At 36.9% G+C, this 27,989-nt stretch overlaps 1 long non-coding RNA gene across 1 annotated transcript; it reads left to right on the top strand.

The window, feature by feature from the left end:
• Nucleotides 1-543: 543 nt before the first annotated feature.
• Nucleotides 544-26,297, top strand: LOC108503204. Its single transcript, XR_001876763.1, has 3 exons — nt 544-672; nt 1,125-1,291; nt 26,192-26,297. It is a non-coding gene; the product is annotated as an uncharacterized LOC108503204 (long non-coding RNA).
• Nucleotides 26,298-27,989: the final 1,692 nt, after the last annotated feature.

Below are 27,989 nucleotides of genomic sequence, written 5' to 3' on the forward strand. Positions count from 1 at the left end.
AAGAAGGCAAATTGACTTCATTAATGAATTAAAACAGTAAAATTTTCTCAGGTTTCAAAACCATCAGGAAGGCCTTTTCTGTATGTGACATTCTTGATTTCAGAATATGCTGCTTTTAACTTCTTTTAATATAATACATGGGAATGTGTGCCAAAATGTCACCTATATTTAATTAAATATTACCTCAAGACGGGGATACGGAATTTTGTTTCTTCGTATTTACAAGAATTTTCATTTTGAGAGCTGTTGGTCTTTATTCTTAAACTGACACGTAACGTTCAAATATTTTGGGGGATTTTTTCACTTTAATGCATATAAAAAGGTCATTATCTACTGCTGACTTTGAAAACTTTGTGAAATACAAAGTTATCTACGTGCAGGAAACTCTTGTGCCATCGGGTACATTGACGACCGCTTTTCCCACTGCTGCCTGGTGTTTAGACTGTTGTGATTCTGCTGATGTAGCTGATGTTTTTTTCTTCATTATTCCTCTGCCTTTGTCCTTTCCTACAGGCTTACCCTGAGTTTGTCCTGACCTACCTAGAGGAACTAAATGAAAGAGAGGAGGTGACCCAGACAGAAAACCGTATTCACCATGGGGCCTGGTCTGCAGCTCATCAGGAGATAGACAGCAGCTCAGCACAAGAGGTCACAGTATTAAGCCAGAGGCAGGTCAGAGACAGTCCCTTCAAAAACACATTTTGAAAAGAGAAATATCAGTGTGGAAGTCAGCTTATTTCCTTAAAAAAAAAACCCAAACAAACCCCTTTGATTCCTTAATTTAATAAGATATTTATATATTAGGCAAGTAATAGTTACGTACAGGATTATAAATGGATAAAAAGCTGTGTTTATTTCTGCCTTAGAACAGTTCATGCTCACAGCGCATGTAGGACAAATTTTTGAAATTTCCTATGTGGAAAAAACTCAAGGAAGGAAGAGAAACAACAACAAAAAAAAACCCAACTCACAAGATCTCTAGATTTGTGCCTCTTGATGCATCTTGACATAGCTATTTGTATTTCTGACATTTTCTGCTAATCAACAGCCTCGCTTGAAAAAGTAGACACACATTATTTTAATTAGCAATATATAAATTACCCGGTTGTACTTTCATCTCTTAGGTTCTGCAAAAAAAAAAAAAATATGTCAGCAACCCCAATCAGAAACAACTTTCAGGACCTTTGGACGCCCATTTAATGCCTGCAGATCCCCTAGGGGAGACTCCACAGCTGACAGTGGCACTGGTGAGGAAACCAGAAGCGAAACATCCTAAGGCCCCAGCTCAAAGGTAAGCCACTGACAGAACTGATATTTATTGTTCAATGACATTAGATGTTTTCCTTCAGTTTCATGTAAGATTGATTTCCTGGATATTATTGAAATATCTCAGAAACCCTCTGGCTGAGAAGCAAACAGGGATTTTGACCAAAATTAATGAAAAGGGGTGACATTTATGAGCTTCTCTTTTTTTTTTAATTTTTTTTTAATTTTTTTTTTATTTTGAAGATTGATGTGGATGATGTTTGGTAGTAATTGTAAGTTCACTTTTGAATTTTTTTCTCTACGAGCCTCACATCATGCAAGTTACATAAAGAAATAGGACTTGTATCTACTTTGTGACATGTTTCGTGCCACAAGACTTAAATTTAAATGGTAAAGGTGTTGTTAGAAAGCTGAAAGTCATGCTGAGCCAAAATATTAAGTGAAAGTCACTTCCAATGTAGGACTGTATTTTAATTTCAGATAAAGGATAATGTTGTTATTGCTTCTACCTACAACAGGCAGAAGACTTTGCCTTTCTTTAGATAACTGAAACTATCTTATAGAAATGGCATTTGGCTACTTACTTTTGAGGTTTTGGGTATTTTTAGATCCAAACATATTAAAAATGGACCTCCCACTCAGATGAAAGACCACAAGACATCACTTGCTATTAGGATTAAAGTTGAACTCGTTAGTGTTGTTACTACTGGCAATAAGTTAATGACAGTGATTTGCTAGACTAGAATTTCAGGTGTTTCCTTTATAATATTATTTTACAAATATTTAGTCTTTTAGTATCTGAAACATTCTCAAATGTGCCTGAAGACTCTGACATGACTGAGGTACCTGAAGGTATTGGCTATCAGCAGCTTTTGGGGAACTGTGTAGCTAGGGGTAGGTTACCTGTATTTTGGATAGTTTTATTTTTTATTTGATGAAATAAAAGGTAAACTTGGGTTCTAACATTAATATTGACTATATTGGCTCTTTCAAAAGATGCCATCTGCAACGTGATGTGAGGATTTGTCCAGCATCCTTGGACTTGCTCCACAGTGCTTTGAATATGAATTATTGTGCTGTAAATGGGTAATGTGATGTCAGGGTCACTATTTAACTTCATTGAAGTATGACAGAATAAGTGAAATTTCAACTAAATGTCTGTACTTCTAGCCTCAGATAACAGGATGTAAATATTAAGCTAGACGTCTCTTCTTGCAGAACAAACACATTTGATTTAGAAAGCTGTCTGTAGTCAAGATCTTCCCACTGACAGTGGAGTTATGCAGTCTAAAGCATTTTCCTGAACTTGAATTAAATATAGAAAAATACATTTTAATACCCAAACAACATTATTTCACTGTCAGAAATATTTGGCATTAAGTAGCAATTATAACAAATTCAAAACTGCAGTTACATCTGTTATGGGAGGTACTAAGTGATTTAAATTCTCTTTTGTTGCAATTTTTCACTAGACTGTGATAAGTACTAATGTAGTCTGCTAAACAGCTGCCACATCCCACTCTGTAGTTTGTAGAATCCTTTCAGTGACTGAAAGGTGATGTAAGATTAGGGAGACAGGGTTTTATCTTCTGTGATTTGAAAAGCTGTTCCATTTCCAAGTAGCAATAAAACTTGCCTTCCTTTACAAAACAACATGAAAAACTGTCATAAGCACAAATTGTGTGTTAGAGGAAAATATATCTCTGTGTCCTAGAATTGTTTCAGTTGGTCCAGATATAGGAGATGATAAACTGAAGATTATGATCACTGTCCCTCCAAAGTTCAACTGGATTTTATGAAACTCTTTTGGTTAATGGCCCCACTCGGCGCATTCGTAGAATTTCAGGAAACTTTTTGGCTCACTGAGAGGGGGGGGAAGGAGATTCAACTGCCCAGACACGGGTGTTTGGGCTAATTTTTAGGTGTTAAGGGGTACATCACCAGGCTTCCAGCTGTTTTGGAATGCTGCAAGTCTCCTGCCAGTGCTGTGACCTGTTTGTGAGAACTGTGCAGGTGCTTTGGGTACATTGGCAGTGTCAAATATAGCCAGTGCCTCTTTTTAAGCTTTGAGTCATGATGGAATCACAGAATATTGGAGTTGGAAGGGACCCACAAGGATCATCAAGTCCAACTTTTAGGCCCGTACAGGGATCAAAAGCATCCTAAACGTTTTATTTTCCAGCTTAGTTTTGTAGGAATATGCATTGCAGAGACATCATTCTTAGTGTTTTTCTGGTTTGGTTTCTGAGAAACATGCACACTTTGGCCAGAACAGCATGAAGACAGCCCAGAAAAACCCTTTTCATAAGGCTCTTCCTATCACATCCTATAGAATAAGGTTAAGTTTCAAAGCATATGGTTAATTAAATTGCAAGCTTGTCTGTTTGTATAATTGTCATACTTTCAGACTTCCTTTCCTTCCTTATTTTTGCTGGTTGAAGGCTGCAGTCAGCCCCTTTCTTACCTGCACATTGTTTAGCCAGTTGCACATTATCCTATGGTATGTGTTAGTAAAGACAACAATGAAGTGAACTTCTTTGGTTTTGGGGGTTTTTTTGTGTGTCTTATCTTAGTCTTGGCAGGTCCTTAGTATCTTTGAGGACATCTTATTGAGTGTTCTTTCCAATGTTGTTTTCTAATGCATCTCATGCTTTTAACAACTTGCATGATACATTATGCCTGTAAGACAGAAAAACTTGAACCTCATCTCTGATTTACCTGACTGAATCCCCAAGTTTTCATGTGAAAGCTGCAAAATTTACCCATTCCAGAAAATACTATTGAGGAAAAAATGACAAGTATTGCCCCAAACAGACCAAAATCCAATCCAAGGTAGTTGCTGGACATGGAGGATTCAAGCTGCTGAGAAGGTGTGGTGGCTTTTAGGATAAGGATGAGTAGAGAAGTGAGCTGTGTGACTGTGACATGTGTACTTCCCTCAGTGCACAAGAACTAATGACTTAACTAAGTGACTAATGACCACTGATTTCCTTCCCACCCTTGTTCTCATTCTCCCTGTTCATGTATGGGAAACAGCTAATCCATTGCCTCCTTTCACTCAAAAATAGTTTTGAATGGACACTTTTATGAAGAAATGACATATTATTATCTTTGCCTGGGTCAAGATAATGACTTAATGTTTCTGGTGTTACCCTGTGGAACTGTAAGCCCTGTAAATTCTGGCAGTGTTTTTAAATTACTTCTCTCATTGTTATGATATTACAGGTTGGGCCCAGCTAGGAAAGTGCTCTTGTATCAACTGTAGCATATTTGTGGTGTCCTGGCAATACATTCCATTTGTGAATCGTCCCTTTAAAGGTGCTGGTCACATATCTACAATTAATTACCTGTTTCAATGCAGCTTTGGTTTCAGACCTTATTGGATCACTTTGTTGCCATAAGTAAGCTTGATTTCACAAGTTTCTGAATATTTGGTCTCCAATCCAGATATGCATTTAAGTAAGCTCCAACTAAAGTACATGCTAGGTACAAGCATTCTTGGATCTGAGTCAGAATGCTTATGACCTTGTCATATTTAATACTAAGACAGATGCAGCTGGGACACTTGGTTTCATTTTAATTTTTCTGAATCACTTGGACAAATTCAGTTATCACGTTTTTGTAAGACTTAATGGTGTAGGAAAAATGACTAAGGAATACCCCTATGGAGATGGAAATGTTTGCCCACTTCTGTTGTTGGTTACAGCTAAGCAAACGCTTGACCTTGATTCTTTATACACTGTTCATTCATTTTAAATTCCATGTGGGCAAAACATAAGTGAAAGTCATAATGTACATCTGTATTGTAATTGATTACACTATGAAGACAGATGAGAGTATATTAGAAACACTAATTCATTACTGGATTATTGTAAAAATCTATTCATAGATTGCCCATTCCACAAAAAAAAAAAAAAAAGGGTGTTTTAGACTGTATTTTCTGCATTTTAAAAGTTCTTGTATTCATCTGAAGTACCCCCTCAGATTTCTATTTGTGGAAAGTCCTTCCTGGTAAAAACATCTTTTCAATGAGTTGCAATGATTTTTCATGATATATCTGCCATGCAAGTGTTATAAAGGTTAAAGCTTTGAATTGTGACAAATTAGCTTTCATTATCTGCTTTAGTCACATCTTGACAAAATTATTCCAATAGCCGTGTCTGCTACAGATACAAATCCAGTTCTGTGCTCATCACAGGGAGGAAATGTTACACATCCATCTGAAAAGGAAAGGAAGGTACAATAAACATCACATTCCCCTTTTCAGAAAGCATCTGAAGAGATTTGTTTGCATTAGTGTATACCAGTTCGAGCAGGTTGCCTTTATTTCACTGGAGTAGGAACTGGGGGGCTGAGGGGGTGTGGGGGAGTTTGTAGCAGCCGACAAAGCATGGTGACCCAGCTTGTCACCCAGTGACCTGTGAGAAGGAAATAATGAACTGTGAGTAGCTGTCATCTTAACTCTTTCTGACAGTTTGGCTATGGGCACATCTGTGGTAGTTGCATGGAAAGGCCTTTGTTGTTTTCCCACTAGTGACTTTGCAGACCGCTGTGGGCTTTGCTGGCTGCCCTGCTCCTACACTTCCCCTCCTTTTTTTTTTTTTTAGTGGTAAGAGCAGCTGCCACTGATAGAGCTGACATTTCTTTTAATGATTTACTTGGCATTTATACCCGTTAAAACCCAAGAAATTAAATTGAAATACAACGTGCGGTTCTTGTAAATGAAAATATTCTCTATGTCCGTGTAAGATCTGGTGCAAGTATGCATATAATCATTGTCTGCATCACTTGCAGCAGTTTTCAGCAGCTGTAGATGCCCTTCCTTCCTAATATCTTGCCATACTTAACTATTTTGAGTGAAATATTGAGTCTTATGGTAATAACATTTTAAATAATCCAGCGTACAATGAGACTAGCAGGTTTTCATGGCTAAATGATATATTACAAAATAAACAAACAACCTCCCCCACTTATTTACTATTAAAGGAAACAATTCCTTCTTTTTTTTCAGATTGACCAAAGGCTGCATGTCTTTTCTGGTACAGTAGTGCTAAATCTTGGGTAACTTTGCTCACATTATTAGCATTTTCAGCTAGGAGACTATTACATACAGGCATACCTGCTCTCATAAAAGGGTTCTTAGCTGATTTGTGGAAGATGATTGTTACCAACAACTTGAAATCATGACTTATGAAAAATGAATGACTGAAAAATTACTTTAAAAGTGTAAAGCTATCTATTTCAAGAAAGTGTAAGTTTTTCACATGGTTGATATACCTAATTGCTTTTAAATTCTGATGTGATTGGAGTAGATTGGTACAAATTGCTTTGTAGGAGTTGAATATTCAAGGCTGCACTCACTAGACCTAAAGTACATTATGGTGAAACTGAAATCTCTTTAAGTTCTAATTGTTTTACTGCTGTAGGTTTTGGGGAACTTATATTGCCTTCTCATATTTATGCTTCTTTTTCTCATTCTCTTTAGCTTTTTCATGTTCCAAGTTCAAGCTGTCCTTGATAGTGTTCCCATGCAAGGGAAAAGAAACTTATATTTTAACTCTGAGGGCACAGATTTCTGAATTGGTTCCTTTGAGGGCTGTAGAACTGCCTGCATCCTGATCTAGATGGCAGGTCACAGTCCTTTGCCTAATTGTGAAGTCATGGAGCCATTAGATGCACATAAAAATGGGTTCTGTTGCTCCACGTTTGCTATATCACTAGTGCAAAGTCCTTTTTTATTTAAAAGTAGTGTAAAGACTTGTGGTGAGCAAGAGATGTGCAAATACAGAACAATTCCCTGTTGTGTCACATATAGTTCAGAGAAGCATTGCAGGTGCTTTCCAAATCCATGTTTACACCTCTGTGTAACATGAAATCAGTAAAAAAAACCCCAAAAAACCAAACCCCAGAACCAAACCAAACATTTTCTTGAATGCCAGTTCTAATCACAGTGAGATCCTAAGAGTATAAAAAAGGTTGTTTGTACCCTGAGTGGATATGCAATCTCTTTATTTATATACTGAGAACACACAAGGGTTGATAGAGAGGATCCATCAACCTGAGAGAGGAAGTGACCAGCCCAGCTGTGGAAGTAAATGAGAGCTGTGGCACTAAGATATTTTTTTTTCAAAACTCATGGAAATCTGTTATTTCTCTTAACAAGGTTTAATGCCAGAGAGAAACTTAATATTGGAGTTGCAGAGACCCATCCATCAGATTTTAGAACTTGCTCATTCTGTGCAGAGATATTGCCCTGATATCATATTTATTTATGTGTATCTGTATGCATTTAAGACAGCTTTGCCAGTTAAAGGCATTATTTTTCTTTCTAAACTACTGTTTAAAAAATAATAATGGTACATTAATACACACTGAAAAGTTGCAGAGATGGAGGGCCTCAACTTTTGAACATTTTGACAGTTTCATTTGGAGACCAAATCCCTTCTTTTTCAGAGCTTTTGAATATTCATTTAAGTTGAGAGTCCAATTAGAGTTATGGAAACAAAAATTCTACTTTAACAGTGTCTTAACATGGGTAATAAATCATTATATAGGTAATGCATTTGAAGGGAAAATGAATGCAACTTTTATTTGCTGGCTAGATGGGCCACACTCAGTCATAGAAACTTTGTCTTTTGCAATTGTTGTCTTATCAGAGTAATTGTAACTAACCACCACTAAAATATCAACTGTTTGAAAAGTGATAAATCAGTCTTAAATTCCCAAGGCAGTTCAACAACTACCTCTTTGAGTCAACTTTGAAGGACTGAAAGAAAATGAAAAATTTCAGTGAAAAATTTATAAGACACTTTTTCACAACAGTTGGGCACATTTCTGCATTAGGTACAGAGATTTCTTTTTCAAATAAAATGCCAACTTTAAATTTTTCCTGCATTAAAAAGTATTAGGAAGGTAGGAGCTGAGATGCTATAAAAATCTCAAGAATTTCACAAGGTTAAATGTCTTTCATAGGCAGTCTTTTATGTTTTTACAGGGTAAAATTCACCCATAGATAAGTGTGTAAGTTTACATAAACCAAAATACGACTTAAGTAGCAATAGAATTTTAACCTCCAAATATTTTTCCACCTTCAAATCATTTTTCATCAGAGTTCCTTAAGAAGTTCAGTCACGTTCACAATTACTACTTCAGAGATAATTTCCTTCGATCACATGAAACTTTTCTTTTGAATTAACTTAAAATAGGCAAATTCTTTTGAAAAAGTCAGATTTTATAGGTAAATTACACTTGAAAGCACACACTATCTCCATCCAGGTTCATGTATTAATCAAGTGCTTTTTATCAGCTGATAACAACAACAAACTGAACGAGTTAATGAACTTGAACAAGCAGGAACTGAGTCACTGACAGCAGAACTGTGGTTAGCAAAGGTTGCTGCTTTTTTAATGCTTAACGTGTTGGAATAGGAGACAGAAGGGGAAAAAAAAAAAAAGGTTTTCCCAGACAGGCAACGTGTGTCAGGTACAAACGGAGCCACTGCTGCAAATCCTCCCGGATTTGTCGGAATTGAAAGGGACGTGCTAGTTTTGCCTTGGTGATTATGGAACAGCATTATGCTCACAAGCAACACAACCTTGCTCTTGCCTTGTGTGACTTAAATCCCCTCAGCTCATGCCAGGCAGGTTTCTTTCCTCGCCCCGTTCTCGGATTTGTGATGCTTCATTAACCAATAGCAGCAATATCGAGTTATTTAATTGCGTTTTAAAGGAATCCTGCTCTTCAGTAAAAAATAAAAATAAAAAACCCCACCAAACCCCAACCCAACCTCACCCAAAGATATAGAGAGGGCACAGAAAATGCTGGAGGGACTTAATTATGAAGAAGGGTGGAATGTACAGAATACAAAATATCTAAACAAGTAGTATATAAACTTTAGAGCAGTGCATAAACACTCTCCTGATGCTTTTTTGGGTTTTTTTGAGTAGCAGTTTTTGAAAGTTTCTCTTTGTTTTGTGGGTAGTTTTTTGGGTTTGGGTGGTTTGGGACATTTTCTGTGTGTTTGGGGGGTTGTTTTTCTTCAAATTAATATTTGATTTCTGGCTAAAATGAAATAAGAATGATGAGAGAAAATGCAGTGTTTCTTCTTAGCTTATATTTTGAAGTAATCACATGTCATAATTCAAATATAATTTGATGAAGGTAAAAGGTGAAAATTATCCTAAAGTACAGGAGAAAGTAGTTGATATTAGCTTGAATAATAGTTACATAATCCTTGTGTATCTGAAGTGACAGTGAACCTGTATCTGAGGAGCCGGGCTGGATTTCTTCTGAGATAAAACTTTTAAATGCAACAGATGGGGTGATGTGGGTTTTGCTTTTTTAGTGAGTGTTTTCTTTCTTTCTTTTGTTCTTTTTGGTAGTATGTGAAAATTCTGAGAGTTAAAGTTAAGAAAGGTTAGAAAATGTGTCAGGTACTCTGGGGAGAATCTGATAGATTGATAATGCAGAATGTGACAAAAGAATTTTATAAGACGGCTTCATGCCTGTAATCCTCACGTCAGTGAAAAGTCTTAGGATGTTCAAATTGAGAAATGTTGTTTTACTCACTTATTTCTTTATATTGAGCATACAACCCCCCAAAAAAGACAAAACTGACAAAAGCACAACCAATCTTCCCACTCCCAAAGACAAGAAAATTAGCTCTGTGCTGTTGGAGCACAACTCCAGGCTTCTGCAACAATAATAGAGATTAATTTGTAATTGTGTGTTGCCCCCTGCTCCTCCAGCCATCTGTAGATGATGGAAGTGGTTGTGAATGGCAAGAAACAGGGAGGAAACCCAATGGCAGATTGAGATTTCCCTGCTTGATATGTGTGGTCTGTGCTCCTTCAGTCATATTCTTAAAATGACAGAAATTAGAGATGAGAAAGATGCAATAAGTCATATTAAAAACCTTTCAAAAAGCAGAGGATATTTTTCCTAGGGTATCTTCTTCTGCATTACCTAATTCCTTTTTAAAGGACTGAAGGAATGAGACTTCTGTCACTTCCCTTGGGGGTGTCTTTTCTGCAGTATAATAGTCATCCTCTCTGTTAGGAATATTTTTTCTGACATTCGGCCAAAAAATATTGTCTGCTCAATTTACTCCCATCACTCCCTTTGTACTACATAGGTTTGCACCTCTCCTGTATTTTTGATGGGAATTTATCCCACTCATTTCAATGGTGAGCTTAGTTCAGTCCTACATGGTTACTTCACCAACCTATTTAATGAGAAAAGCCTCTTTCTAAATTCCATGTATTACCTTGACTCACCTCGGTTCCAGGGGAATCTTACACTTCACTGAAGGGTGCTTACCAGGAAAAAAGTTTGATTTCTGAAACATTTTAACCACTTCTTTTTCTTCACTGCAGCTCACATGCTTTTCTTTAGGCTGTTTTACACCATAAGTTTTTTGAGAGGCAGTTCTGGCATTTAAGAGCCTTAAGATCAAGTGGGTTTTTTTTATTAGGCTTGTGCTCCGGCTTCCAAACATGCTTGGAACATGTAGGATCTAAAATTCAGTACCCTGAAGTGGTTTCAATACTCTTATGAACAGCTTTAATGAGTTTTTTATAGGACAATACAGGTTCTTAAATATTTGTATAATATTCAAAGCGAATGGTGAAGGGTCAGGAGTGGCAAATAATTGTACCACCTCTTATTAAAAGCACTGCAGATGTTTTTAAAGGGACTGGGCCAATATTTTATTGGTTTAATGCCATTTATTGACATCTTTAGACTAACTGGATTATTTTTTTTTCTGTTACCATAAACTCTGTTCTAAGCACATGTGGTTTTTCTATCACTATTATTTCACGTGACAGTATTGTGCCTACTAGGACAGAATTCACAGTGCAAACACATTTATTACAACACATATTGGGTCCTAGTATTGCTCGTAACATTTTTCACCCAAAACCACACCAAAATTATCAAGTCAGTGGGTAGATTTTTTTGATGGTTTTATTTTCAGGTCTTCAAAAGTTTGCCACGAGTACATAGACTAAAGTTAAGAATAAAATGGTGAGTTTCTTTCCCTTCTATAAAATTATACCAGGTTTTCACCAGCTTTACAGATTTCAACCTTTCTTGTTGTTGTTGTTGACCAACAACATTACAACTGTTTATAAATGTCTTAGAGGTTAAACTGTGCTTTCAGATGCACTCTTATTTGACTGTTAGAGTACAGAATTGCATTTGAAAGTCAGCGTGGTATTTTTAGAAACAAAATAATCCAAAAGCCCAATATTAAAGAATTCACCCATTTACAGAGTTAGCTGTGAAAATAAGTAGGTGTGTAAATGTGTTGACTTTTCTGGGTCTATGGGTGAGTGTGCATATATGAAGTGCCAAACCTGTAAACATTTGTCACCATAGTTGGCTTGATCAGGCAAACAAACTAACTCCACAACCAAAAACCTCTGTGGAAATGCTCAGAATCCTGCAGGATCTGATCCTTCAGCTGCTGATTCCCTCTGTATGTGGTCACTTCAGAGGCAATAGCACAGGGACCAGATTTTGCAAGTCTATTCAAAGGGAAAGTGCACCTGCAGACCCACACAGGCTTATTAGCAAGCAAAGATTTATGAATTTAAATTATAATCTTCTAATCCAGATTTTTTTCAATCTGGTCGCTCACTTCTAAGTTTTTCCAGCGTATATGGAGAAGTGCACCTTTCATGGGCTGTAACTTCTATTCTCTGAAACATTTTCCACTTGGAAAAAAATCCCTGAAATGTCTTATTGAAGACAACAGTGGGGCATTTCCAAAATATCATTATGGCATCTGAAAAGGACTGTAAACTTTTCAGGAAACAAAGAAAATTCAGCTTCAAATTACAGAAGAGTTGTCCCTGGTAAGTGGCATGTGTCTCACTGTTTCTGTTGATCAGATTAATTTCTGTTCTGACTTTAACATTTTGTCTTCTACATCCCACTGTTGAAGCTCTCCCTGAGCTGTCAGGTTCTGCTCCTTCTGTCTACTGCATGTCTTTCCTAAAATACACAGCAAGAATGATTACTGGTACATAACCTACTTAATTTATTTCACTCATCTTTTTTTCTTCTTTCAGCTTGATATAATGAACTTCAAAATAATACTAGTTGTTCACTTGCAGATAGAGTTTTGTTCTTAGTTTACTGGACACTGAATGATCTAAATTTTTTTATATCTTTCATCACACTTTAAAAATAATTAATTCATTTTCTTACCAGTAGTAACCCTTGGTACTAATAACCCACTGCCAGCATGAAGATGATAAGCTAAAAATTATAAAATGTGACAAGTAAGTGTCCATTCTAATCTGTTTCAAAAAAAAAACCCCAAGTTACTTTTTACTGATTAATAAAAATCCATCTTGATTTTTATTGATCAATACCACATCAATTTAAACAAGATGTAGGTTTTATATTCTAATTATCCTAATATGAATTGATAACGAAACCAAAAACAAAAATATTTTTCTTTGGCCAGACCTCCATGAATCTTCAAGATGGACGTGAAAATAATCGTTGGCTGAATAAGAAACCATCAGAACTTTGGCTTTCTTTTTGAACTCTATGGCAGTCATTTTTTAAAATACATTTTTCACAGTGGAGCTTTTATTCCTTTTTTCATTTGACTTTGCCAGTAGGGACCTCTGTTGAGTGTTTCATCCAAAGAAGACACCTTTGACCGTGTGGTTGCTCTTCCCCTACGAGCGCTGTGCCTCTGTGTCATCACTGAATTAGAGCCTAAGTTTTTTATGTTGTCCTTCAACCCCTGACCTCCTGGCCTGAAGGCAAGAATATTACCAGCACAGCTATGCTGTGACAGAAAGCAGAGAGCATGCAAAGATGAAACAGTGTGGAACCACTAAAATCCAACCATTTCTCTATGTTTTCCTCTTCTTAAAAGAAAAAGGGGGAAAAAAAATTTAAAAAAAAAGGCAAAACCCTCTTTCTTTTCTCTCAAAGCTCGAGTCTGACTTTAGGCAGCTTTGGCTTGTTCGCTGACCCAGGAACAAGTACCATCATCCTATTAGTACCCTGAGTGTGAGATAACTGTACCATGACAGTGTCTTGAACTGCAGTGTATACATATGTTTTGAGGCAGATGAAGATAATGTGTTTGGATTTTTGAAGGGGTGCTGGTGGTGGTGTCTCTTGGTGGTGACAATTATGATTATTCCAGGCCATTAAAAAAAACTTTTTAAAAAAAAAACAAAACAAAACACATTTTCTTTGATACGTAATGAACCCACAGTAGAAATAATTCAAAAGAATATTGCAGTAGTGTGTGTCAGAACACACATATTTCAATTTGCTTCATGTTGTTGAAATCAAACATTACAAGGATTTATCAGCATAATGAAGGTAGCATGGACTTTTAAAAGCCCACTGTGATTTTGTTCAAAAATTATAATCCTTTAGTAGCTACAACATTATATAGGCTGTTATTCCACAGGTTAATTAGGCACTTCTTAACAGGTGTTCCTTGCTTTGTTCTGAAACTTGTAACAACTTTCTCCATCTGATGACCTGCTACTTCTTAAATTGAAATAGAAAGTGCACAGTCAGGCAATCATCCCTTAGTCCCTTCTCCTTGCTCATCTACTGGATTGCCATCATACTCCATACTGTCTGTCATACTCCCTGCTCTCTCTTTCCAACCTGAGAATCATACTTCCTTCCTTAAGAAACCACTAAACACCACTTCTTGTGTTTTGGTTTTTTTTCTAGTTTTTCCTCTACGTTCTTCTTCGTGTGGCAAGAAGCAGAACTGCTTCTCTTTGTGGATTTAACAGTGGCGTAGGGATATTTTCATTTTCGTTCAGTGCTCTTTTTCTAAAATATCTAAAATATGGTCTTCTGTCCTGACACTGATCTGCTGTGCAGATGAGGTTTTTGTGGGGCCTTCTTTTATTGAAATATCTTGTTCTTCTCCAGGCAACTGGAGTTAACTAATTACAGAAGCTGTAGAAGGCACAGTAAGGTAGTATCCTGAAGAAGCACGAGCCTCAACAGAGAACTTATTTTGTTGGGGCTTTTTTTCCCCTTTATGTATGAAGATTTGGCCTAATAAGGATAAAGTTTGGTAAACACTGCAGAAGAACCTCTGCATCATCTAGTTAAACTAAAACTGGTGGCTGTGATATGCAGAGGTGTGCTAATGGAAGCTGGGAGAGGGGTAGTTTGAGACACTGCAGTAAGTATTCCTTTCTATTTGCTGCCTCTCAAAGACACTGCTCCAATGTTGTGTTTTGGAAATACTTCAGTCAGATTGAGCAAAAGCAGATTTACAGGACTTATCAAGGCAATTTACTGGAATTTGAATTCTCCGGCACATTTAAAGTGCCAGAAAAATCACAAGATACGTCAGTTAAGGAAGAAACATTTAAGTTATCAAAATATCTAGATTAAACTTATCATTGGTGTCTTTTAAATTATTGAGAAGGATTTTTCTTAGGTTAAAATCAGTTATATAAAACAAAGGAGCTGAAGGTTGGAGTTCAGGTTCAGCCTTAGTTTCCTAACTTTAGTTGTGTGGTTTTATTTTCCAAAATGCTAATTTTTCACAGATGGCAGGTGACAATCTACATCAACATATGAACATTGCAGGAATTCAGTGTTATAAAATTAAGCCCTCAAAACCCCTCAGTCTTTGTGCCCTAACCTGGTCTGGTAGTGCAGAACAGTTGTGAAGCTGCTGAATTTGGTTCTGGGGGGATCCCAATGTTACTGGAACACTGGATTAAGCATCGAGACTGCTTTTACATTTTGCCACTGCTCTGTGCCATAGCTTGACTGAGTTCAAGGGACTGGGCATGGTTCTTGATGGACATGGAAATGTGGCAGTGAGGTGGAGAAGGAGGAGGCCCTTTTCATTTTCAGTTCTCTTTGTCTCACATTCAGCATGAAGTGACAGTAAAGCAACCTAATAACAGCAGATGTTTAAACACTCTCTGTAGCTTTAAGTTAGGGTAAATGTAATAAGGCATATTTTCTTCTTCCAAATCCTTTGGAAAGGTTCAATTCCTGGGGCATTTGCTGCCTTGTTTGGATATCAGTTGTACTTATTTTGGACTTGGCAAATATATTTGTGATAGAACAACTGTTTTCTTAGACTGCTTGCTTCATAATCTGCAAGAATTTTTACTCATTCTCCCTCTAATCCCATCACTTTAGGGAATGGGAGGTTGGGATGAAAGAGAAGCAGGGAATCCTAATGTATCAGTGTCACGAGATCCTGATTTCCAATACAGAGGAAATTTTCACGTGAAAAAATTGATTCCCTGCTAGATTATGTAATTTTAAAGCTGAGATCTATCAGTCAGTTAGCTAAGACAGTTATCAAATCCTTTATTAAGCGTTGCTGATAATTAGATGCACAAGAACACCTTAACCAGTAACCAAGAAATGTTTCTCTTCACCTATTTATATAATAAAGATCAGAATAATTTAATTATCTAGTGGGGAAAAGCAATGTATTTAGTGCTCTTGGTAGTTTTGTACCCAGATACGTAAATTTGAATTAAATAGTGAATTTTATTGTAATTCCAGATTCTTAGTAATTTCTTGCATTTACTTCCAAGAAGGTATTCTTTTCCCATTTTCTTTCTGAAGGACTCTGTACATGTGTTTTTAAAAAAGTTCAAATATGTTCAAAAAAACCCAGCTTAGGGTTTGAAGAGACCTTACACTTTTTTGTGTCCTTAAAATGAAACAGGTTCTTAGAATTACTTCTAGTCAAGACCAGGAACAAAAAGCATCTAATACTTAAGTGTTGGGTTTGTTTTTTGTTTGTTTTTTCTTTGTTTTATATTTAAAGAACTTCCCTATTTTCCACTGTACAGTTTTCCTCACTCAGACAGGTAATTTCCTGCAATGCCACAATACCTGGCACAGATTCTGTCCAGTTAGTTTGAATGAAAATTCTGTGTAATCTTATTTAAAATGTTGATGGAAATTATTTGCTCAGCTGTTATGACCTTTATCTTTATGAAATGTATAGTGTCTAAATGATTAATCTGAAGCCACATCCATTCTGCATATTTTCCACTGTACATTGCAGCAATAGAAATGCCCAAAGAGACATGAGCATTCCTCTGCCAATCGTAATTTTTAATGTAAATGGATAACATGCACACTGTAATATTACTTTTTGAAATGCATTTAGTCTTTTTTTCTAGGAAAAGAAATAGAAAAGGTTAGTTCCTTACTGCATTTTCCTTATGAACTCAGTAGCACTTTATTAGTTTCAAGCTTAGTTGCAAATAACGTGTAGCAAACATACAGAGACATTATTTTTGTGCACAACAGAAGAATTAAATATATATGAGGAGGGAAATTACCTAGGAAATACTCCATGTTCATTTTGTTCCAGTATGGTTGAATATTTAGATTACAATGACAGTTCAGGATTTAATGACAACTTCATCAAAATAATTGTATAAATAGATTGGATTCTATGAAAACCCTTTTTTTTTTTTTTTTACTATGAGCAAGGTAATCTTGCATGTGAAAAATCTTGCTAACCCCACTATTGATCTATGGGCTTTACCTTGTGAGATTCTCAGTATAATTTTTTTTTTCAAATATAATATAACCTTTGTGCATCTGGTTAACAGAACTGCAGTGTAGAAGGAGACTCAAAATACAGGGAACTTCTAATTGCAGAGAACTGCCTAGGTGTGATTCCTCTCTCCTTCCTTTACCTGTGCACCTTTATCTGCCTAATTTATAAGGCAGAGCAGCCCCAGGTTACTACTTTTGTTGTATTAATGTGGCTTTCCATTATGAAACATCAGGACTCTTGGATCACCCTTTTGCGTATTAAATATTTCTGTCTTTGGTAATTAAGCAAGTTTTCACACATTTATTGGGTGTTTGGTGGATTTAACTCTTCACTCATAGCACTGTCAGCAGAATGCCTGCTGTAGGATTGAGATTATCACAGTTTTGGATTTGTAGGAGCAAGCTTAAAACCTAGTACTGGTAGAACTAGATAGCTTTTGATATGAGAAGCATAGCAAAAACTTCCTATGAGAAGGTTTTGATATGACAGAGAAGCAAACTAGAGCTTTTCTGTTAACCAACACAGGGCAAATATGATCAGTAATGCTTCTGTAAGAGAAACAGCATCCCAGTATTTTCCTTGTTCCTAATGGGCTCATTGATATGTCAAGTGAGTAGGGAAGTAGGAAGGAGGGCACTGCATTTTACACTTTTTAATACATAATGCACCGTCACACTGTGTTATAATTTTGTTTTGCTTAAGCTCATAAGAACCCAGGTAAAAATAACCGCGTTCAGAAGTAGCTTCCTCTGCTTAACAGACTCCAAGGGGGGAATCTCTAAATTAATTCCTTCCCCCCCTCCCCAAGCAAACCGCACAGCCCTTTACGTTAGTCCCATTAGCGCCGGGTAATAAGTTAGTCCTCCACCATCTCAATAAGATGCTGCGGTCCTGATGGAAGTTAAATGTCCCTAAATCCTATGAACTGATCGGCGGGAGCTGTTTTTCCACATGAGCGGTGCCGGCAGCCAGGCGTACATCCGCGGAGCGGCGGAGGTCAGGGGGAGGAAGGGAGGAGCGGGCTCGGCGGCGGCACAACGCGCACTCTGTTCCTGACGGTGGCTCTGCTTCGGCAGAGGCAAGTGAAGCGCGCACGCCATGCTCAGTGGCATTTCCAAATGCAGCTCAGCTGGGGGCCTCTGCTTATTGCATCAGCGGCACACGCTGAGGGGGGGATGAAAAAAAAAAAAATAAAAAAAAAAAGGAAATACATAATTTTGTCGAAGTAGTAGATCACAGTCTCTCCCCCCCCCACACACACCCTCCGCCTTCAAAATCATCACCGGCACACACTAATAGCTCTAATAGATACAGATTTTATGCATATTTCAGTCACAGCAGTATTTCTAATGCATATGTGAAAGGGTCCTTAATTTATGTCTACCAACTGTGTGGTGCCCTTCTTTTGGGTAATGTCATCATCCTAATGGTGTTTCTATTATACTCAAAGGTAGCAAATGAGGCTTATTGCAGGAAGGTAATTGATTTTCACTGAGTGAAAATGTAAATAGCCATAAGAAATCCTATGAAAGACAAGCAGTTCAGAATTGCCAGCAAATTCATGTACATTACTTATTGGTGTTAGTACCTGTAAAATGTGTCTTATTATAAGAAACCCACGATGACTGTATTTCACATTATTTTATTTCAAATTGAAGTAAAAATTGGAGAATTTAGATGATTTTGTCTTTACCAGTTTGACTGTGCATTTTACGAAAATTACCATCCCTGTTCAGTAAGGTTGCTTCATTTTGTCAGGTTTCTCTCAAGTGGAAGTGAATAAAATTCCTGATATAGACATGTAAAGAGAAATGGTTCTTTGGGATTTCAGTAGTAAAGAGGCAGTCATTTCATGGACCCTCTTTGTGGATTGTCAGTGTGAGCTTTCCTTTCCATCTTGAAGGGTTATTTGGGATGGTGCAGTTTGCTCAGACCTCAGGATTCCAGAAGAATGCATAAGTTGAAATGAAAACATGCCCTTCATGTTCCGGCTGCATCACAGCTGCCGTTTTAGGGAATTGTTTTAGGTCAGCAAAAATAGCCACCTGTGGTTACCGTCTCTCTGTGTATTTTGCAAAGTGTGTATGTTTTTTTTCCCCACTCAGAATATTGTCTTCCCATTATTTTTGCTATCCACAGTGTGCTCCTGATTGCCAAAGTGATACCTGCTATGAAGGGCAAAGCTGATTAGATGCACATTTATTTCCTTTCAATATTGCACTGAGGGTTTAAAGTTCTGTGTGTTTTATGATCAAGGACTGGTGGCAATAGGTTATTTTTCTCCCATGAATAAACTGATTTTTCAAATCTTCCAGTGAGTAAATGACCAGGAAATGCTGCACATTTTAATCCCTGCTGGTTCTATCCATTATCTCCTAAGTCCTAGTTTTGTCCCAGCATAATTGTTTGGATGTTTTTGCCAGGTAATTATTATTTTCATAATAAAAACTTACTCTACAAATAAATAATTTTATTTAGAATTCAGACACTTTTGACTGTCTAACCAACACACATTTATCCATCTGCAGTTTGCTTGGAGGAAAATCGAAAGCCCAAGAGAGGTTTCACTTAAACCATGGAGTTGAGAATGCTCTGAGTTTTACTGTAATAACAATTGTAATGTAATAACAATACTGGTGTTACAGGTGAGTGTAGAGGGTCTTATATTCAGATGGTCTTAGAAAATTAAACATTAAAATGTTGTTAGTTCCTTCAGCTTTAATTGGCCTCTTTGTTTAGCATGTTTTCTATACATCTGTCTTATGTAGTCTGGCTGGTGTGTATAAACACAGGTCAGGCTTTGGAATGTGGGTAAGTGCAAAGGAAAACAGAAAGCTCTCTAATTTTACAAGAGCAGAAAGCAAAACTTGTTTGTTTTTTTATTTTTTTTTGTGATGTTCAGTACCTGCCTCCAGTTTTATGCTTGACTCTTACTAGTACCTACAGGTTTTTTAAAAATAAACCCCTTATTCTTACAAAAAACTGTTCACCTTTTAATTAAAAAAAAAATTAAAAAATCACATCTTGACTTTGGGAAACCCTGTAGAATTAACAAGACTGCAGTCTTAACTTTATACGGGTACAAACTCTGGTTTAACATCTTAGGTGTACAGAGCACGTCCATTATTGCCCGTTTCAATTTGTTATTAGTCCATGAAGTTGGAAAACAAAATAAAGATATAACCCAGGAATGTTGCTTAAATCTTCATATGTAGTGTTACAAAAGCAGTAGGTCCGGTGTTTTTGAGAAGTATTTTTGCAGGAAATAAGTTGTTTGTTTTTTTTTTTGTCTCCAAGATAAATCTGCAGATTGTCTGATATACTCGTTTATGGTGCAATTTTTAGGTCTTCAGATTAAAAAGTAAAAAAAAAATAAAAAATATGCTTTTTACAAAAATAAGCAAATGGACACTGGGAAACAAATCTGAATTACATATCCTGTCTCCAGAGTTTTAGTAGCATGGACTGTTCCAACAGGTCTCTGCTAATAAATCTATGGAGGGATCAAATACAGAATAAAAGGAAAACCTCTGTGCAGAAACATTCCACTGTTCAGCAGAGAAAAAAAATCTCAGGTGAGCAAACATTTAGCAAAATGCTAGATCTGTCCAGTCATTACATAAATACATGGCTGTATTATATAGCCATATGTTTCATTGCTCTAATTATTGCAATCTAACAGTAACGTTCACCGTCCTATCTATTTTTTCTTAAAACCGAAAGAATAGTTGGTGACGTGTAATTCTAGAGGACAGATTTGAATCTGGAAACTTGGATACTGGTTAATTGAGAGCATTTGAAACTTGAATCTAAATGCTTTTAAAAAAAAATCATGCCATTTTTTTGTTTGACACTAATTTTCTACCCAACATGTATTAGCAATGACTGAAATTAGCTCCCAGTGAATTGTAGTTAAGCTATTTTATGCCATCTGCAAGGAGTTTCTGATGCAAGTTCTGTCTGTTGTGTTGTGTTGTTTCTTTTCTTTTTAAATTTAATTCTCTGAGAGTTTAGAGCTCACAGAAGGTGGAGTTGACTGCCTGGTAGACTTCCAGCTTCACAGTACAAATACAGCATCACTGGTGGAGTTTCTACCGTGACAGGTCTTTGCCCTGACCTAGAGATACAGATTTAAATTCTAACCTGGTATTAATTCCTACAGTCTCACTGCATTCAACTAATCCAAGGAACTGGCAGTTTACACCAGGGGAGGGTTTGGCCACCACTCCAAAGTGGAAGTGGGCATTATGGGTTCATCCATGAAAGCCTGATCAGACCAAGATCCATGTGGGTTTGCCAGCCATGGTGCTTTTGTGGGACCAGGATCTCACTCCTCACAACCCAGACCAGGCTCCCCAGGGCAGTGGTCACGGCCCTAAGCCTGCCAGAGCTCAGGAAGCCTTTGGACAATGCTCTCAGGCACATGGTGTGATTCTTGGAGTTGTCTTGTGCTTGACTTGGTGATCCTTGTGGGTCCCTTCCAACTCAGGATATTCTGTTATTCCATGGTTCTAAGCTTCCCACTGAACTGATTTCAGTAACCAGGATTGCCATAGTGGCAGGTCTGATGCCTGGATTCATGTTACAGGCCTTCACTAGAATCTCTTCACCTTGCCAAATCCACGCTTTGTACTTTACTGGCTTTTCTCAGATCGTATCCAAGTATTTCTTAAGTATTAAAGAGTATACGAAAAAAAAAAATCAGAACTAGGTTGCTGCTAGGTTGGTAGTTGTGTACTTACCTTCTGTAATATTTTTTTTTTTTTAACCTTGGACTTCAGAAGTTTAAAATTTCTATGAAATCTGCATGTGCTAAATTATCATGTGTGAGATGATACTTACTGTGCACACATTTTGAACCATATTGCATACTGTGATCTAATAATTCTCTAAAGGATATGGAAAATATCCATATTTCCTGGAGAAGCGGGGTGATACTTTGAGCTTTGGACATGCTAGGGTTTCTCTCAGAAATCTGAATCAGAAAGATTAAAGTACAAAATTACAAGAGCTCTGTGTTTTCAGATCAGGACCTTTACCAAGCAAGCAGATTTGCAGTGGTAACATAAAGGCAGCATTCGACCTTCTCCACCATTCTCCACCCCTTATAAAGGAAATACATTATGGTGGCTAGTTAGTATTCATAAGAAGTCACTAAAGAGATGATTTGCCTTGGAATAAATATGATTGAATTAGAAATGCATAGTACTGATACCCTGACCTCAAGTAAATGGGTTCCTTATTTATAAAAATGTACCTAGATATACTTCTCTGTTAGGCTGTTAATTGTGTTCGTATATTAAGTAAATATGTAACTCAATTCCAAGAGTAATTGAAAGGTTTTATATAGGAAGATGAAAGGGGAATGGCACTTCATTCAGACTTTTGAATAAACTAATCAGACTACTCTGAAAATTGATATATATTTGCATTTTAAAATACGAAATACAAAATGTGTCTGCTTTCTTATAAAGTAGATATTATGCAGTAGAACTCTTATAGAGTAGATCTATTATTTTTAGGGGTTTAATTAAAGATGATTGCAGATTGTCTTCGGTAAGGAATTAATATTCAGCTTTGGCAACGCTGTTTCTTTAACACTGTTCTGCAGTTAACGTTTCTAAGCTCTGAAACAACTGCTAAAGTAGTTGAAGTAAGTAAATAAGTAATAAAAAGCACATCAAAGTAGTTATGATGAGACAGCCAGATGGCAGAGAATTGCAGTTCTTGCTGTAATTTTATCAAAATTACTATTGTCATGGCATGTTAGTTTTCATAAGAATTTGTACAGTCACTGATCTGATACAGACAAATTAATTTCAGGTTCTCTCATGTGTAGTCGCATATCAGCTATACTTGAGCACGCACAAAGGAAAATTAAATAATCATAGTCACATAAACTTGAAAAGCGGCACAATTTAAGTTTACTATTCCATAACGTCTTGGGATCAGCGATCATTTTTCTTATGGTAGACTCAATTTGATCTACAGCAGTTCTGCCATTATATGGTTTCTGCTGCATTTAATCTTCATTATGAAAAGATATAGTATCACCTAATAGGGTGGAATTAGTAGTAATGCACAAGCATTGTAATAATTCCTCTGAGTTATATCATTTGGTGGAGTTTCCTACTTTTACCTCTCTCATAAAGCTACTGGGACGAAAATAATTGAACCATTTAAGTTTCATAAATATGTTATCATTACATGTTCTCTTCTTTGGTAAAGGATAACCTTTATGTGTCTTATAAACGCTTGCAGGGGAGAAAAGATTGAGCCTTGCATACAGTGAGCGTGTAATCTGAATTTGATTTGAATCCCAGGCAGGATAATGGCAGTTTGTTTCTCCAGAGGAGGAAGCCCCGTGGCAGACCCCGAGGGGATTCCTCTGCTGAAGCTGGGCTTTTTAGGCAAACGCTTTTTCCTACTGTTTCTATCACTGCGTGATTACATGTGAAGCCCTCCCCATTAAGAAATGGTGGGTAGGACAGGTGTGTAAGCATATAGAATTTAAAGCACTTTTAAAATTCACGTGGTCTGGCTGCAGCAGATATCTGTTTTTAGTCAATTTAAGGCAGCGTAACTATAGACTACTGTTTGTTTGGTTGGGTTTTTTTTGAGTTACTGGCCCCGTGACTTTAGGACTAACTTTTCACAGATTCTTATTTCTCTGTGTTGGCACATGAGCTCCTCAATAAAAAAGAGCTGAAAAAGCTTATGGAGAAATAATCAGACTGATGGTGACAGACCTTGATGGTGCTGGAAGCTCATCAGTTTTCTTTGTAATGCCAAGGAAAACAACAGATGTAGAGGAAACTTAAATCTCAGCTACTTTGGCAAAATTTTATTTACTGCAATACAAAATCAGTGTAAGGAGGCGATTTTAATGATTCTGTTTGATCAGATTTCTTTCTCCACCCTTGTGTAGCTCCCCAATCTATCTATACAGTCAAATTAGGTTCAGAGGTTTGTGCCTGTTGTTCTCATTGATGTCAAAATACTCTAAGCTGATGTTTGAATCACTGAAATAAGTTAAATTCCAGTGGTTGTGTAGCGAATGTGTCATCACAAGAATATGGCAAAATACAATGGAGGCATAACAGAAAATGAGATTATTTCTACATAAGCAGTTTGTCATAGATATATCTGAGAGAGTTCATTTGGCAGGGGAGGTAGTTATTCCCATGATTCTAAGAGCAATTGCATTTTAGTGGGCAGGTTGTTTCATTTTATCCCGTGTCTGACTTCACTTGTGGATCTGCCCAAGTTCTGCTGGACCGCTAGAGTTTGTTACTGAATGGATTTTCCTGCTGCTACAGGATGAAATATGTTTTATACACAGAGGCTTTGTCATGTACTGTGTGCAGTTTTTATTCTGCTCCTTCACTTGCGTGTGGTTTCCAGCCTGCAGATCATCTGCAACTTGCATGGACAGAGAGGAAAAAAAATTCCAACAATATATTGATTTTTGATGAGCTGATAGTATGTTTTCTTGAGGTGGTAATCAATAAATAGAAAGCTGATATTATACTGTAAAACAAAACTGTGTTCAACCCCGCTTTAATCTCATGTATATTTATGCAAAAAAACCCAATCAAAAATCACTCCAAGGAATGACAATGATTTGATGAGATTATTTTAGTTTAAAACAGCGACAATAAATACACAAAACCTAGTGACACGATTGAAACAAATCCCTGTGAGAGAAAACTACCAGAAATAGAGTTGTTGAAAACCAGCATTGAAACACCTGAAGGGAGGGAAGATCGAAAGAGAAACAGGAAAAATTAAGCAAGTAATAACATGAGCAGCTGGAGAGAAAAAGAGAAACAAAATAGCACTTGACAAGAGAAAGAAAAGAAAAAAAACCCCACATTTTGTTCAAAACCTGTTATTACCAAGAAACAGTTTTCAATGTGGCTAAAAATCATGTTTAACAACACATCCAAGGCTTAATTCATTAAACACCCGAAAGCCGTGAACTTCTCTTCTTGGAGGTTAGTGAAAATAGTTTTAATCCTGTAGTTTTTTCCTATTGAGCTGTGTAAAATTTAAATAGAATTTATTTCAAACAAATGCTTATATTTATCTGTTGTTTAGTGGATGAATTATTGGTAGCAATGGAAAATAAACAACAGGGAACAAATAATCTTAGTACAGGGGACAAAGTGTCACCAGCATGTTCCTGGATACTGATTCAGTGAACATATATTTTAATATGTTTAGGGGTTTTTTAAAAGAATTAATAATTGATCTTGGGAAATATTATCTAAAAAAAAAATGTACATAGGATCTATACCATGAATGACTTTTAATTTGTCCCAAAGAATCCTGAAGAAGTCAAGGTGGATCCATGTTTGAATCTACAGGATTGAGGTTTATCTGTCTTCTTCATACTCGTGTGTATATCTAGTAGTTTTACTACTTCTAAAACCTGGTAAAATTACTCTTATATTCCTCTTATCTCTTCTGTTCTCTACTTCACCTGCTGTTGTTCTGAGGCTGAGAATAGGTATGGATTTGCCTTCTTTAAAGACAAGATTGTAAAGTAGTGCCATTCCATTTGAAATCAGTTGAAACAAATTTAGCAACAGGGTGGAGCACATCTGATCTAGGAGATCTGAAGCAGATGTTTCCAGCTATTGAGTGACTCCTCCTGGAGAATCCCTGTCCAGTTTAGAAGACTTCTCAGGGAAGCCTCCTGGTGATTCTTCTTATTTGATCTAAATAACCCCAAACAAACCCACAACAAAACTAAACCAAACTTTCCTGTCCTTTTTCTTTCTTTATGAATAATTGTGAGGTCTAAGTATGGCTTAGGGGGAGTGGAATGCATCTTGTATAATTGAAACACCTTTATGCAGTTCTATTAATTAACTTAGTTATGTTGGATTTTTCTTTCAGAGTGTTTCCTGGAGAAATAGGGGAAACTGGGTCATTGCAAACACTTGGTCATTGCAAATACTAGGTGCTGCTTGATTAGCTGGAAAATTTTTCCTAGAAAACATGTAGTTTAAATAGGGAGAACTCTTCCAAAATGCGTATTAAGGGGGAAAAAAAAAAGAAAGAAGAAAAAATTACAATGCAAACAAGCAAAACCAAAAATGCCCAACCAAAACCAATCACAAGATAAATCTAATTTCTAACAAAAACAACTGATGTGCAAAACTGATGATAAACAAGCACATTTTGGCTTCCTCACACAAAAGCTGTGTTAGTCCTGTAAATGTTGCTCTGCTCGTGTGTTTCTGGTGAAGGCAGGATTTGTGTCCGTCGTTTATGGAAATGGCTTTGCCCCTCAGCTCTTCCTCCTGGCATTTTTGAGAGCAGCAGGGCAACTGTCAATGATGATCAAACTTTCTTCAGGAGAGGCCACACAGAAGATCTTGGGCTCACAAAAGGAACAGCCGCCTTCTGCCAATGGATGGTGCCCTGGAGGAGAACACGGGAAGCAGCAGCAAATAATGTCAGTGGTAAGGAAGCAAAGGAAGCTGTGGAAGGTATGTTTTAAAAATACTGCTTTTTTTCAGCGTGTTCAGTGTCAGAAAGGTATATAAGCACTTACCTCTATACACAACACACACTTCTATATATTTTTTTTTACCGTTTATACACGAATATGTGGGTTTTTTAGGTTGAGGGCTAAAAACTAATTTTTGGTTTGTTTTGTTTTAGCAGAGGACTTCATTTAGGAAAAAAGCCAAATCCAATAGCTATTTGCTTTCAAAATGATTACCGCTTTGTCAAGATGTATATAGTCAGAGTACCTAACACTGATTATTAATTACTGGAATAACCAGTTCCTGATGTGGTAGAGCTTTAAGCAGGAGCCAGAGATCACAGCAATGGACAGTGTGATGCAGGGAGACAGCCCTCAATGTCTCTGTGCATTACACTTTATTGGCCTTGTGGCCAGCTGCAGAGTTGCCTGCTTGCTGTTCCTGAGGGAAAAATATTTTTAGACATGTTAAATGAAGCATACTCGTGTTGTTTATTTTTTTTTTAAGGTCCAGAAGTACACATAGCACTTTAGAAATGTGTACCAAATCGTAGTTCCTGCCCTTGTAAGCACCTGATGCACAAAAAAATCCTTTAACTGTATGGGCGATCTAGCAACAGCTACTTGGAAACAGCAGAGAGGGACAAAAAAAACCCACCCTCCTTTCTTTCTTTCATTAGCTACTCTAACACAACACATAATTTCATTGTGTTGTATTTATCATAGCAGTTACTTGTAGCAGGGCAAAAAGACATTCTTGGTCATTGTGGTGGTTTGGTTGTTTTTTCCACAATTTATTCTAATTTTTAAAAATTACATATGTAGGCTACACATTAAACTGGCCATTATATTCCTTGCAACAAGGCTTTATCACCCAACTAAGAGACAACTCGTGTACATTTTCATCTGCAGAGACAACACCCTGAGTGAATCATTTATGAGAGGGCACATGCCATCCTTAAATAAGTTCTCAATGCACAGATATGCACTTGGGGTACATGTACACACTTTTGAATTTTATTTTAGACTCTCATGAGTACCTGTGCTGCTTGTGTTGCTTTGTAGCTTGTGTGACAACATGACTTCTGGGCCCTTAGGCAATGCAGAGAGAGAATTCAGACAACTGCTGATTCTTCCTTCACTGTCAAGAGGGTCTTTTTCCTAAGAATTCCCCAATCAGTTGTTTAGGGACTCAGATCCTTAAGTTTAGTATTTCTAACTTCGAGAGTACAGTGTGGGGGTTTTTTTTCAAAGCACCAGGGGCACGTTAACTTCTGAGTAAAACACTCAGGGATGTGCAATGCCCTGTTCATCAGGAGGGATGAGGTAGCTCCAGCAAAGCACTCCTGCCTGATGGTGTGCAGCAATGACAGTTTTGGAGTCCTTCTGAAACATTTAGTTCATACTCCAAAATCTATACCATATCCTTTTCTGCATGCTTGCAAATGGTTTTGAAATGACTTCCTTTATGGTTTTAATGAAGTAGTCATAATTTGTTAACAGAGGGTATCTACTGTCCTGTCTAACGCTTTCTTATTGATTTTGCAGTGAACACAAATTGTTTCATTGGATATTTTAATTAAGAAAAGAGTGTATTTGGCTACTTTTAGAAAAATCTACATAATTTAGTATGAACAGATTCCAAAAAGTTTCTCTTAGGCTTTA

Source organism: Lepidothrix coronata, unplaced genomic scaffold (assembly GCF_001604755.1).
Source record: "Lepidothrix coronata isolate B3197 unplaced genomic scaffold, Lepidothrix_coronata-1.0 Scaffold133, whole genome shotgun sequence".
In the NCBI taxonomy this organism is placed as follows: Eukaryota; Metazoa; Chordata; class Aves; order Passeriformes; family Pipridae; genus Lepidothrix; species Lepidothrix coronata.